At 39.4% G+C, this 12682-nt stretch overlaps 1 long non-coding RNA gene across 1 annotated transcript in view; it reads left to right on the forward strand.

The window, feature by feature from the left end:
• The first annotated feature begins 310 nt into the window (after positions 1 to 310).
• LOC116889262 overlaps positions 311 to 12682 on the forward strand; it is a 29399-nt gene continuing 17027 nt past the window's right edge. Inside the window, exons 1-2 of the long non-coding RNA XR_004386370.1 lie at positions 311 to 384; positions 6057 to 6149. This is a non-coding gene — a long non-coding RNA (uncharacterized LOC116889262). The remainder of the gene's footprint in view (positions 385 to 6056; positions 6150 to 12682) is intronic.

Consider the following 12682-nt stretch of genomic DNA (forward strand, 5'->3'; position numbering starts at 1 on the left):
ACTTTGTCCCTCCTTCTCTCTGCTCAGATTCCTCTGCCTGAAATACCTTCCTCCATCCTCCACTCTCTAAGTACCACCTGCTTCTCCCAGGCATCTTCCTCCTTTGAAGTTTCTTTCCTTCTGGCCTGCCCCAAAGAGTAATGAGTCAGTCAGTTCCTACCCCCCAAGGAGGCCCCATAGCTAGGCACGCTGCTTTTCTTGTGTCATTTGAAGCGTGAACTTGCTCAGATCCTTCACCTCTCTGAGCCTGGCTTCCCCCCCTTTAAAGTGGATGTAACTCAAGCACTGGCTTCAGAGAGTTGTAAAATATGAATTCAACGAAAAGCCTTTACTGCCTAGTAGCACAGACTTTGCCTCTAAGTGCGTTTCAAGCAGCAGCAGCAGGTGAGAGTGGCATTTAAGAAATAGCGTTGAGGAATATGTGGTGGAAAGATTTGACATGCGTTCCTTTTCTTGAAGAAATGATCTGTTTTTAGTGTGATGTGTGTCTCGTGTGCCCGTGTGCGTGTGCCCTGTGACCTTGCTGTACACGAGGGGGTTAGTGAGGGCGTGGGATCCCCTGGGACTGGCTTATACATAGGTGGTTGAGATCTGCTGCTATGGGTGCTGGTAACTAGCAGTTCCTCTGGAGGAACAGCAAAGTGTTCTCTTAACTGCTGAGCCATTGCTCCCCCTCATATGTGCTCCCAGTTCTTGAAAGGTAAATGGGTATTTTCTGCTCGTGTCACTGGAAGGGATGGGCATGTGCTTGACAGGGTCTCAGCTGGTAGTCCTCCTGGGGAAATGACCCGTGGGGCCTCATAGACTCTGACATCTCCCAGCTTTTTGGTGGGTTGTGGAGTAGGATGTGGCCTTACCCTGGTGGAGTGAACTCTGTGGTGGGCGTCGTGTCCTTGGCAACAGCATTGCCAGCAGAAACTCACCAGTGAGACAGACTCCTGTGTGCACGGAGAAAGGAGATGCCTGCTGGAGAGAAAAGGCCATTGAAATCAGAACTGGGAACATGAGTTTGGGGCCGGTTTGTGTCTGTTCGAAGCCTTTGATGAGTTTATTGAATTTCCCAGTCCTCTGACTTGTTCTATACAGAAAAAGCTGATCTCGCTGTCATGATCCCTCCAGATTGCTTTCTGTCTCTGTGAGAGATAATACTAAATACTACTATATTTTCAGTCTTTCCTTTCATTCTTGAAATTATAATATAATTACAGCATTTCTCCCTGGTCCTCCCTCCAAACCGTCGCATATACCCTCCCCTCCTGTCCTTCCAATTCAGGCCTCTTTTTTTCACTGTGTTTATTCCGTGGATATATGTATATACATATAGGTATATATTCCTAAATATAATCTGTTAAGTCTGTGCAACGTCATTTGTGTGTATGGTTTTGGAATTGATCATTTGGCACTGGATGAGCAGTTGGTGTGCTCTTCCCTGGGAAAGAGCATTTCTTCTGCTCCCAGATGTCCTAAGAAGCTTGCAGTTCTTTCTTTAAGGTTGAGCCCTCATGCACTTTTACCAGTTTGCTTTGCCATGTTCATTGGTGTCATCTTCATTCAGTGTTCATGCTCTCATGTTGGTGAGACTTGATGGGTATGGCTCCTAACATTCCTAGGGAACACAATCTCACAGCTAACTCCCTGATCCTCTGGTTCTTACAGTCTTTCCGCCCCCTCTTCCACAGTTATCCCTGAGCCTTTTGAGAAGGTCCTCTGGACTTAAAGTTTCTTGTATTATATATCTATTAATTCATTGTCATATTTGTGATTATATTGTAATATGTAGTTATATAATTAAAATGTACCATATTTTTGCTTCCATTTGACTATATATGCCAAATCTAACTCCCAAAGTTCACTTTTTACTGAAGTTTCTTTTTATAGGAAAGTGTACTAATACTTCCTACTTGGTAAACTAATTTGGGACACATTTAATGCCGCTCTTCCTTCTGCTACACCAATGGATTGAGGAGAGGGTGCCCTTCCCTTTCATTGTCTTTACCTTAATGAACCATTATTTCATTATTCCACAAGGACAATACAACCCTCCAAGACCCCATAGATGGAGCAGATAAATAATGTACAGCCTGAGACCTCAACTCCCATCTAGTTTCCCAGAGAAGTTAGTGGGAACAGGGCTTAGGCTCTAGGCTATTTTTACTAAGCCACAAAAACAAACAACAACAACAAAACCTAGATCTGGATCCTATAGTGTTTCCTGGAGGAAGGCAATTGTATACAGGCTTGGAAGTCATGGCATCCAAATGGAAATCTCTTGAGCTCACTTCCAGACTGTACATATGATATTCATATCCTTGGGATGTTGCTGAACCACTGCAATCTATGAAATCCTGTAGACTATGCTTGTCAGGCAATTCTTTTCAGGAGGGACTATATTATAGAGTAGTCCAAAATTAAATACAACTGACAATGGTAGCTCCAGGTCAGAAATTTTTTTTATGTAAAGAGTCATAGTTAAATAATAGCTATTATGTGTTTGGCATTCATTGAAACTCATTAGTGTTTGGAGAGTTAGTTCACAGTCTGTTAGTGAAAAACAAAGACTTATATGCTTAGTGTTATTTTAAAAAAAAAACTTAGTGTAAAAGATGCTGGCTCTGATTAGTAGAACCTGGATGAGGTCTCTAGGCATGAAATAGGAGATATCAGATTAATTTAATGTAATGTAATAAGTCAACATTGGGTTGAAACCATAATGCTTACTGGGAAAGGTTACATGCAAACAGATGTTTGAGAAGCTAAAAGCCAAAATGAAAGACTCATAGAGGTTTTAGCAATTGGAAACTATTCTCTCTCTGGGCCAAATTTTAGTTCCTTTATCAGGGTGACATGAGGATCTTGAGGCATTTTCATTTATAATATTATTATACACACTGTATAGTTGCACTGTAATTTATTACACTATTTCCCACTGCTTAAACATATTTTCTCACTTTTAAAAGCAATATTCCATATATATTTGTATACTTGTCTACATATCTGTATTTCTAATCACACAGTTAGTGGTTTGGATGGTTTTTGTGCATGTAAATCCAGGCTTATTTCTATGAATAGTTGTCCTTTCTTGGTAAGCATCAGCAGCAGTGGATGGAGTATATCATTTTTCCCCACATCTGCATCTCCCCAAAGCACTGTTAGATATATAATACATTAGCAATCTGATGGGTTAAACTAACACATATTACTGTAATTTTTATGTGATTAGCATAAAATAAAACACACTAAAGTTGTTCAGTTTGATACATATTTTAATGTATAAGTGTAACTGTTGGTATAATTAATATAATCATTGTATTCTTTTATAATAGTTTATTACATTTATTTGAGGGTGGGTGCAGACATGCTGCAGCTCCACTGCAGCCAGTGGAGGCCAAAGAGCAACCCTTAGGAGTAGTTTATTTCCCTCTCCACTATGTGGGGCATGGGGATTAACTTCTGGCTATCAGGCTTGGAGGCAAGCATCTTCATGCAACCTGCTGAACCATCTCACCGTCCCAACTGTTATATAATTTATCATCAGAGTCCCTCATGCCCCTTTATAATTGTCTCCCTTGTTTTTTTTTCCCATCTTTCCTCCATCCTAGGCACATTTCTCAGTTTTCTATCACAACAGATTACATTTCATTCCCTGCCATTTATGTAAGTAAATTCAAAGTGCTTTTCTAGCTTTCAAATTTTTATTTCTATCAAATGGTCTTGAATTGCCATATAAAGTAATAGAATTCATAGTTTCATTGGCAAAATATATACCGTTATTTTTTGTTCTCATTTGTTTTAAAATTTGAATATTTTGTTATTTTATTTTTTATTTTTTTGAGATAATAGTATAACTACAACACTTTCTCCCTCCAAACCCTCCCATATACCTCTCCCTGCTCTTCAAATTCGTAGCCTCATTTTTCACCAGAAGCCCTTCAAATGCTCCATGTACCCCTTCCCTGTTCCATTACCCACTCCTCCCCTCCCTCTTGCTTCCCCCTCCTTCTGAAATACTTCTTCCACCTTTCATGCCATATAATGTCCACACTCATCCCTCCCTTTAGACATCTTCCATAATCCCTTTTCTACTTTAACATATATGTGTTCATATATATTTAAATTTAGATTTTACATGCGACAGAAAACAAAAAATATGTTTGTCTTATTTTATTTAACTTAATGATCTCCAGTTCCAATCATTTCCCTGAAAATATTTCATTTTTTATGGATGAGTAAGATTCCTTTGTGTTTGTGTGTGTGTGTGTGTGTGTGTGTGTGTGTGTGTGTGTGTGTGTGTAATAACTGTTCTTTATCTGCTCCTTGCCTGGTATATACCTAGGCTGGTTCCAAATCTTGGCTATTGTGAGCAGAACACCAATATTTGTGGGCATGCAAGCATCTCTGTATCAGAATGTAGAGTCCTTAAAATCAGTACCCAGGAGTGGTACAACTGACTCATATGTAGCTCTATTTTGATTTTTTTGAGAAAACTACATATTGATTTGTAAAATATCTATACTACTTCATGTTCCCACCACGGTTCCTTCTACTTTTTCCATATCCTGATTTTATTTATTTCTTCCTCTGGCCAACAAATAATGATTTATAAAACAAAACAAGATATATTCTCACTGCATAGTCCTGGCTTTGAAAAGGTGATATTTCTGGCCCAGCCTCCAAAGTGCTGAGATTGAAGACATGAACTACCACACCCAGGTTAATAATCAGTCTTTCCCCCCTTATTTGAATGATTTCACTCAACATCATTTTCTTTTGATTTCTGTGAATAACATATCAATACACAGATTTAGTACAAGTTGTTTAATTGGTCACCCATGGATGAATGTTTTAACATTTTGCAGCTTGGGTCTAAAATAAAAACCAGATGGCAAGGACATGCTTTTACTCTTAAATAAACAGAAAATATTTTTCTTTTTAATTTATTAATTTTATGAATACATTTTGTTCTTTGGCAATTACGATTGTATCTTGTCTTATTTAATATCATACTGTGTGTTTTGTATAATATTAGTATGGAAACACTCACACTATGGCCTACATTTAGAGGCCACAGTGAATTTTGTGGAGTCATTTCTCTCCTTCCACCTTTACATGGATTCTAGAACTCAAGTCAGAGTTTCATGACAAGTGTTTTTAACTACTGAACCATCTTGCTGACCCTTTTTAAATTAAAATTTTAGGTTAGTATTCAGTATGATAGGTTCGTACATACATGTTCTTATCCACTTCCCTCTCCCAATGGTTTCCCAGTCCTGCTGTTTCCCTCTGGCTGGTTCCCTTCGTTTCCTCTTGATAGCCTTCCTGCACCCCTCTCCTGCTTTTAAGGCACATATATTCTTCTTTATAAGCCTTCTCTTTCTCCTTCCTCATCCCTCACTCAAGATATCTTCTTCCAGCAAAATGTGGTGGTACACATCTACAATCCCAGTACTTTGGAGACAAAGTCAGGGAAGATTACAAGTTTGAGGCTAGCGTGGCCTTCTTTAGAACCTCAAAAACAAAAGAAAGGCTCATGAGATACCTCAGTCAGGAAAGGTCTTGCTCTAAACCTGACAATCTGGGACTCACATGATGGAAGGAGAGAATATACTCCTCTCAGTCTCTCTCTCTCTCTCTCTCTCTCTCTCTCTCTCTCTCTCTCTCTCTCTCTCTCTCTCTTTAGCACACACACACACACACACACACACACACACACACACACACACACACCAAAATAAATGCAAATTTTAGAAACCCAAAGAAACAACCAAAAGAACCCAAACAAATCAAAGTCAAAACAAAAAGATCTTTTTTACCTTTTCAGGATCCCTTTTCCTACTCCTGTTGTTGACCAGTTAGTTCCTTCTTCCCAATAATTCTCCGTGTGTGTGTGTGTGTGTGTGTGTGTGTGTGTGTGTGTGTGTGTGTGCGCGCGCGCGCGCGCGCGTGCACGCGTCCCACTGAGGTTAATTAAGGTTGCTCATATAACATGGTTATTTACTGACGAATGGGCAATTTACTAGTAGCTAAATCACTGAAGAAACTTATTCTCCCTCCCCTAGCAACCATTAACTGCCAGTAGCTCCTCAGCCAGAGGTGGGGGCCTCACAAACCCTTGACCAGCCGTGATAGAATGTTGAAGAGCTCCACCTTGTGTAAGTAATGATAGCTACTGTGTATGTGATTGCGAAAGCCACAACATATCCAGAAAACTGTGGTTCGTAGCCCTCCTATCCATCCTTCAGTTTTCACCTTCTTTCCACCTTGTCTTCCACCATGTTTCCTAGGCCCTGTAAATGGTTATATAGATTTCCCTTTCAAGGGTGAGCTATGTTCAACTTACTTTTACCATTTGACCAGTTACGAGTCTATGCATTCACCATCATGCACTCCAGAAAGAAACTTCTCAGCCGGAGACCAAGAGCAGCACTAATTTAAAGGGATAAATATAAAGATTCAGAAGGTCGTTTGACTCCACATCCATTAGCAAATCAACAGTAATATATTTTCCCAGGGGACCTGTGACCTTCACAGTCATGAGCTTTTAACCAGGGTTACATCAGACATGAGTTCCTTCCAGGGGAGCAGATCTCAAATCCAAATAGAAAATAGCCTCAAAACAGTCATTTTAATTTTTAAGATTTTACAGTCAAGTTGTCATATTTTAGTATTAAATCTATGACTTTTAACACATACATAGAATTATTTTACTACCTTTACAATTGTGATATAGAGCAGCTATAGCATCCCAGAATATTTCCTTATACCATTCTTTCATGGTTGTACCATCTGTCCACCCCTGATATATGATACCCACTGAAAGTTTCCCTACATTCAGTTTCATCCTTTATAAAATGTCTCATGTATGTATATGTATATATGTGTATATATGTATATGTATGTATATGGGGAAATACAAAATACTAGAACTTTCTAACTTAACAAAAGACTCAATATTTAGCTTCATTGATATATAAATAAGACATTTTAATATCTATATTATATATAGATATATTCAAGCTGGTGAGATGGCTCAGTGGTGAGGCATGTGCTATACAGGCCTGGCAAGCTCAGTTCCAGCTCCAGAACCCACCAAAGGTAGGAGAGAACAGACTCCTCTAATCACCACAAGTCCATCATGGCATATGTGTCCCTGTTCTACATGATACACACATATCTATAATACAAAGGTTAGATGTCTTCAGGACCTGAAGGAATTGATCTAGAAGCCTCTTTACTGAGGACTAGTTCTCAAACTGCCAAGGGAGAAAAGCAATCATAGTTTTACCTTTCTGTGAAGGCTATAATCCACAATGATGTTCCCACTAGTGAAATAGTGGCACTTATGTCTTGGAGGTAACTAAGAACTGTCTAGTTGGATTTAAGGCCCACTTAATAGGAGGGAATTCATGCCTGGTGCAGTAAACATTGTCAACCACACATGGCTAGAGATGTCATAGACCCTGCAGTAGAACCTATTTCTGCCACCTACACAAACCAATATAATTTCTAAATAGTTTCTAAATACTTATCCTTATTTCCACAGATAAGCATAGCACTTCCCCCTCATCAAAGAAGCTTCTTTTTGCAATAAACAGAGATTATTACAAAGGCCTACATCTGGTCAAAATGCAGAGAACAACAGATCATGGGGTACCCAACCCCAACTGATATATCTACAATTCAGTCTCTATACTCAAGGAAATTGTAGAAAAGCAAGTATAGAAAGATCATACGGGATTGAGAATCGAGAGCTCTGCTGTAAGATTATGTCCTCTCGACATGACAGGGAAGGTGTATGCAGGAAATTTCAAAAACGTGGTTCCCTAAACAAGACAAGCATACTGACAATACCAGTTGACATGCCAACTTAGATGGGACAAATCTTATAAGGCCCCACCCCTAAATGAAGAGTTAAAGGCCATCAGGAGCTTCTGAGAGAGGGAGATTCCGTTTTTTTCTGGGGACCAGCCCCTGTGATGAGTTAGCCAAATGATCAGCCCAGAACACATTCACATATAAGTAACACTAGACGGAGTCAGTAGGCTTGTGTGTGTGTAACAATAATAAAGAAGAGATGATTAATTTGAGAAGTAGAAAAGGAGGAGTGATGGAAATAATGTAAATACAATACTAATGTATGAAAATTTCAAAACAAAGATATAGATGAAAATATCATGAATGTATGTGTATGCAATTGTGTGTATGTGTTGATGTGTGTGAATGTAGGTGTACATGTGCCATGGCACATTTGTGCAGATTAGAGAACAGACAGCCTTAGATATTTCTCCTTACCTTCAACCTTGCTTGAGACATCTTTTTGGGCTTTGCCATTGTGCATAGGAAACTAACAGCCCCTGGAACTTCTGGGGAGTCTCCTATCTTTGACTCGTATCTGGGATTACAGATGCAAGCTTTATCTAGGTTCTAGAATTTCAAACTCAGGTCCTCACATTTGTACAGCCAGTACTTTGCTAAGGGAGCTATCTCCCCATCCTTTGGTTCATTATTGCTGAGTGATAGTCCACTATCTGGCTTATTGTATCTTTGAGAATAATACTCAATAAAATAAAATCATGATGAATTTGAACCAAAAAAACCATACAAAACTTTTCTGATAACACTCAATTATCTTTACAAACACAATTTTCTAAATGATATTTATTACAGTAAACACTTTCTAATATGATGTCAAGGTCCACTAGATATAAAATGATATGTGTCTTGTCTGTGTCATCCACTATGGTTTAGATTTAACAATCATATTTAGCTGATCCCTACTTATATGCAACTCAATGATGCACATAATATGGTAATTGTGTTGGTGCTATGACTCAGTGGATAGGAGCACTTGCTTCCAAGCCTGATGGCCTGAGTTTGGTCTCTAGGGCTCACAGAGTGGAAGGAGAGGACTATCTCCCCCAGGATGTCCACTGAGTTACAGAGAGAGAGAGAGAGAGAGAGAGAGAGAGAGGAGAAATTGGAGTATAAATGTAAGACACCATGATAATGTCATAATGTAGCAAATAGAACTTTCTGAACAAAGGACATTAATAGAAAATAAATCAGTTCCTGTGAAAATACTAAATATCACTGTGACAAGGGACGTCCAAGTCAAACATTTTCAATGTTTAAATGGAAGAGGCTGAAGCTTGGTTCCAATTTTCTCTACAAGCTTGAATGAACACTAACACTGAGCTGTTGCTAGGTATTGTGTAGCACTAATGGCTATCACAAGGACAACGCTGACCAGGTTCTTGCTTTTTAGAAACTTCACAGTGTGGACATAGGTAGAGACCTTGATGATATCCTTTATTTTTATGTTTAAGTTAATTTTCAATTTAGCATGCAACATGATGGATTTCACTGGGCATTTTCCTTTCTTTTTTTAAAAAAGGAATTATTTATTTATCTTTTGTATGTGGGTACACTGTTGCTGTCCTCAGACACACCAGCAGAGGGCATCAGATCCTATTACAGATGGTTGTGAGCCACCATGTGGTTGCTGGGATTTGAACTCAGGACCTCTGGAAGAGCAGTCAGTGCTCTTAACCACTGAGCCATCTTCATTGGGCCTCTTTCATATGTATATCATTATGCTTTCTTCTAATTGTCCCTGAGTCCCACTTCCTAATCTATCTCCCTGCCCCACTTCTTTCTAAACTATTTTTATTAACTCTTTGAGAATTTCATTCCATGTATTTTGACCATACCCCCTTCCCATTCCTCCTCTGCACTGTTCATAGGTCCATCCCTACCTCCCTATTCCCCAACTTTATATTCTCTTTTTAAAAATAATAACCCATTGAGTCAAGTTTGTGCTTCGTGTATACTCATGGGTGCAGGCCATCTGCCAAATGTGGTTAACTTGCACCCTTAAGGAAAACAGACTCCCCCTCCCTGTAGAAACATCACCTGTCAATAGTTCTTCAGTTAGGGGTTGGATCTCTGGAGCATACCCCTCGCCCATCTGCCATGCTGAGATGTTGACTGACTTGATTTGGTCCAGGCAGCCACAACTGCTGTGTCCTGTCATGTCCAGAAACCAGTGTTTCACTCCAGTCCTCCCTGGTCTCTGCCTCTTAGCATCTTTTGGCCACTTTCTTCCTCAGTGGTTGCCCACCCCACCCCAAGCTCTTAGCAGGGAGGCAATGTAGATGCCTCTTTTGTGGCTCTGCACTGTGACCAGGTGTAAGCTTCTGTGTTAGCCATTGTCAACTGCACAAAGAAATTTCTCTGATGCGGTCTGAGAGTTTCACCAACCTGTGGGTATAGAGATATGAATTTCAAATTTCAACTTACCTTACCTTTTCTAGACCCCTTTCCCTTAAGTGCCCCCCTTTTTGCTTTCTTGTCATATGCATTTCATTATCCTCTCCATTTCCTTTCTATCTCATCCTTTTCCCATGCCACATTTCCCTTTTACACACACACACACACACACACACACACACACACACACACTGTTCCACATATGAGAGAAAAAAATGCTGTTCCTTATTGATAGTCATTAATTCACCAGACTTTTTGCACCTGTAACTTCCCTATGACTTTGAAATGTAGCTGTTGAAATCTTATTCTTTCAGATAAGGAAAGGAAGGAAATGATTTTAAGAACTAAAGTGGTGATAAGGCCAGAGAAAATGGCTGTTAAAAGCACTGCGTGCTCTTCCAAAGGATCCAGGTTCAATTCCCAGCACTCACATGGTGACTCATATTGTTTAATTCCAGTTCCAAGGGACCTGACCCTTTTACACAGATAGACATGACTCTTTTGCACAGACAGACATGCAGGCAAAACATCAAATGCACATAAAATAAAAATGAATGTTACTTAAAAAAAAGTAAAGTGACAAGGTAGCAAAGCCATCTAAGCTGTGACAGAAAAACAAAACGGAACAAAACAAACAGACCCAGCTCTTTCCAGTCTTTCCTGGCAACGTTTCACCTATGTGGTGTAGGTGTCATTTACCGTGGGAGAGTTAATGAACATCACTAAATATCTCTCCATTTTGTTTCTGTCCCTGGTCTTTCCGTTGTGCCCCAGCCATCATCACTTTTTACTGCAGTTAATGTGTTTGCATGTTTGTCTACCTGCTTGACGATGAGATAAGAGCTCATATCCAGCCTGAGAGATGTCAGTGCTAGCTATTTACTCAGCAGAACCTTAAACATACTGCTCAGTAAAGACGTGATTGGATTATTCATGATCAGATGTGCTCTTTACCTGAAAAATAATAGTGACTCTTATTTGGTCCTTTATGATAATATGCAATATATTATTAACAGTAGACTTCTGACATCATTTCCTACTCTTAATTTTGACCCCTAGGACTATGCATTAGTCAGCATAAATAGGCTAGATGCTGTGTGCTTCTCTTTTTTTGTTTTTTCAAGACAGGGTTTCTCTGTGTAACCCTGGCTGTCCTGTACTCACTTCATAGACCAGGCTGGTTTTGAACTCTAGAGATCCACCTGCCTCTGCCTCCTGAGTGCTAGGACTAAAGACATGCACCACCACACCTGGCTTCCTGTGTGCTCAAAATGAAAGGGATTTGGAAATGTTGTTTGACTGTGTGATCAGGATAGAACTAGCTGTCTATGAGCCTACTTGCTGTGCCTTAGTTACGTTTTTCTGTTTCATTTGTGCACTTTGATTAAAGCCTTCAGGTCTGAGTTCACTCTAGCCTTCACATTGCTCTGCCCTTCTCTATCAAGAAGGGGTCTCAGAGTTCACGGAGTCTAGCACTGAAGGATCCCCAGGCAGGCTGTGAGTGATACTGATCTATTCAACATCACTCTAAGTGATCTCTGTCAATACAGGGAAGGCACACATTTCTCTTGGTTTCTTTTTGTTTGAGCACTTTTTATATTTGTTTGTTTGTATAACATATGACCAAGTAAATTTTACTTCAAACTTGTTTATAAGGGAGTTCATAATAGAAAATATTTACATGTTTATTGTGTTTGATTCATGTTTTGTTATACCCTGGAAATCCCATTCTAGAGATGGGAAAGGCATTAAAGGTGTCAAACTTTTACCTAGTAATTCAATTATAGCAACACTGAAATTGACCCCGGGTTCAGCTTTAAAGTTCTCACATCTTGCTATCTGAATGTTTCCACTTTTTTCCACTTTCATTCATCTGGCTTCTCTTCAACAGAGTCCCCACACTCACACAGTGATCTGTACTCATAGGATCTTTCGCCGTGAAATTAATATGAACTCATGATTTTTGTAAATAGTATAATCACTATGTATCCATGTGAGTCATTATTGTTTAGGATTGATGAATTTTATTGTACATTGGTTGGAAATTATTCTATCTCACTGAGAGATCATACAGGAAGCATCTTCATATATAACATATGTGTGAGCTATGTATACCAAGTGTTGGTCAAACTCTTGAGTTTGCTGCTAGATGACTATTTAATGCTGATTCCTTTCTACTCTAGGTAGCACATTCCTTAGCTTTTCTTATTTAAGAAAAATTTTCCAAAATTTAAGTGATTTTAAAAGCCACTATTAAGGTGTCTGTTATACCTGTTCAGCATCCACACATTTTTAAAAGATTGAGTGCTCTATCTGCATGTACACCTGAGTGCCAGAAGAGGGCACCAGATCACATTATAGATGGTGAGCCACCATGTGGTTGCTGAGAATTGAACTCAGGACCTCTGGAAGAGCA

The sequence above is a fragment of the Rattus rattus genome, chromosome X (assembly GCF_011064425.1).
Source record: "Rattus rattus isolate New Zealand chromosome X, Rrattus_CSIRO_v1, whole genome shotgun sequence".
In the NCBI taxonomy this organism is placed as follows: domain Eukaryota; kingdom Metazoa; phylum Chordata; class Mammalia; order Rodentia; family Muridae; genus Rattus; species Rattus rattus.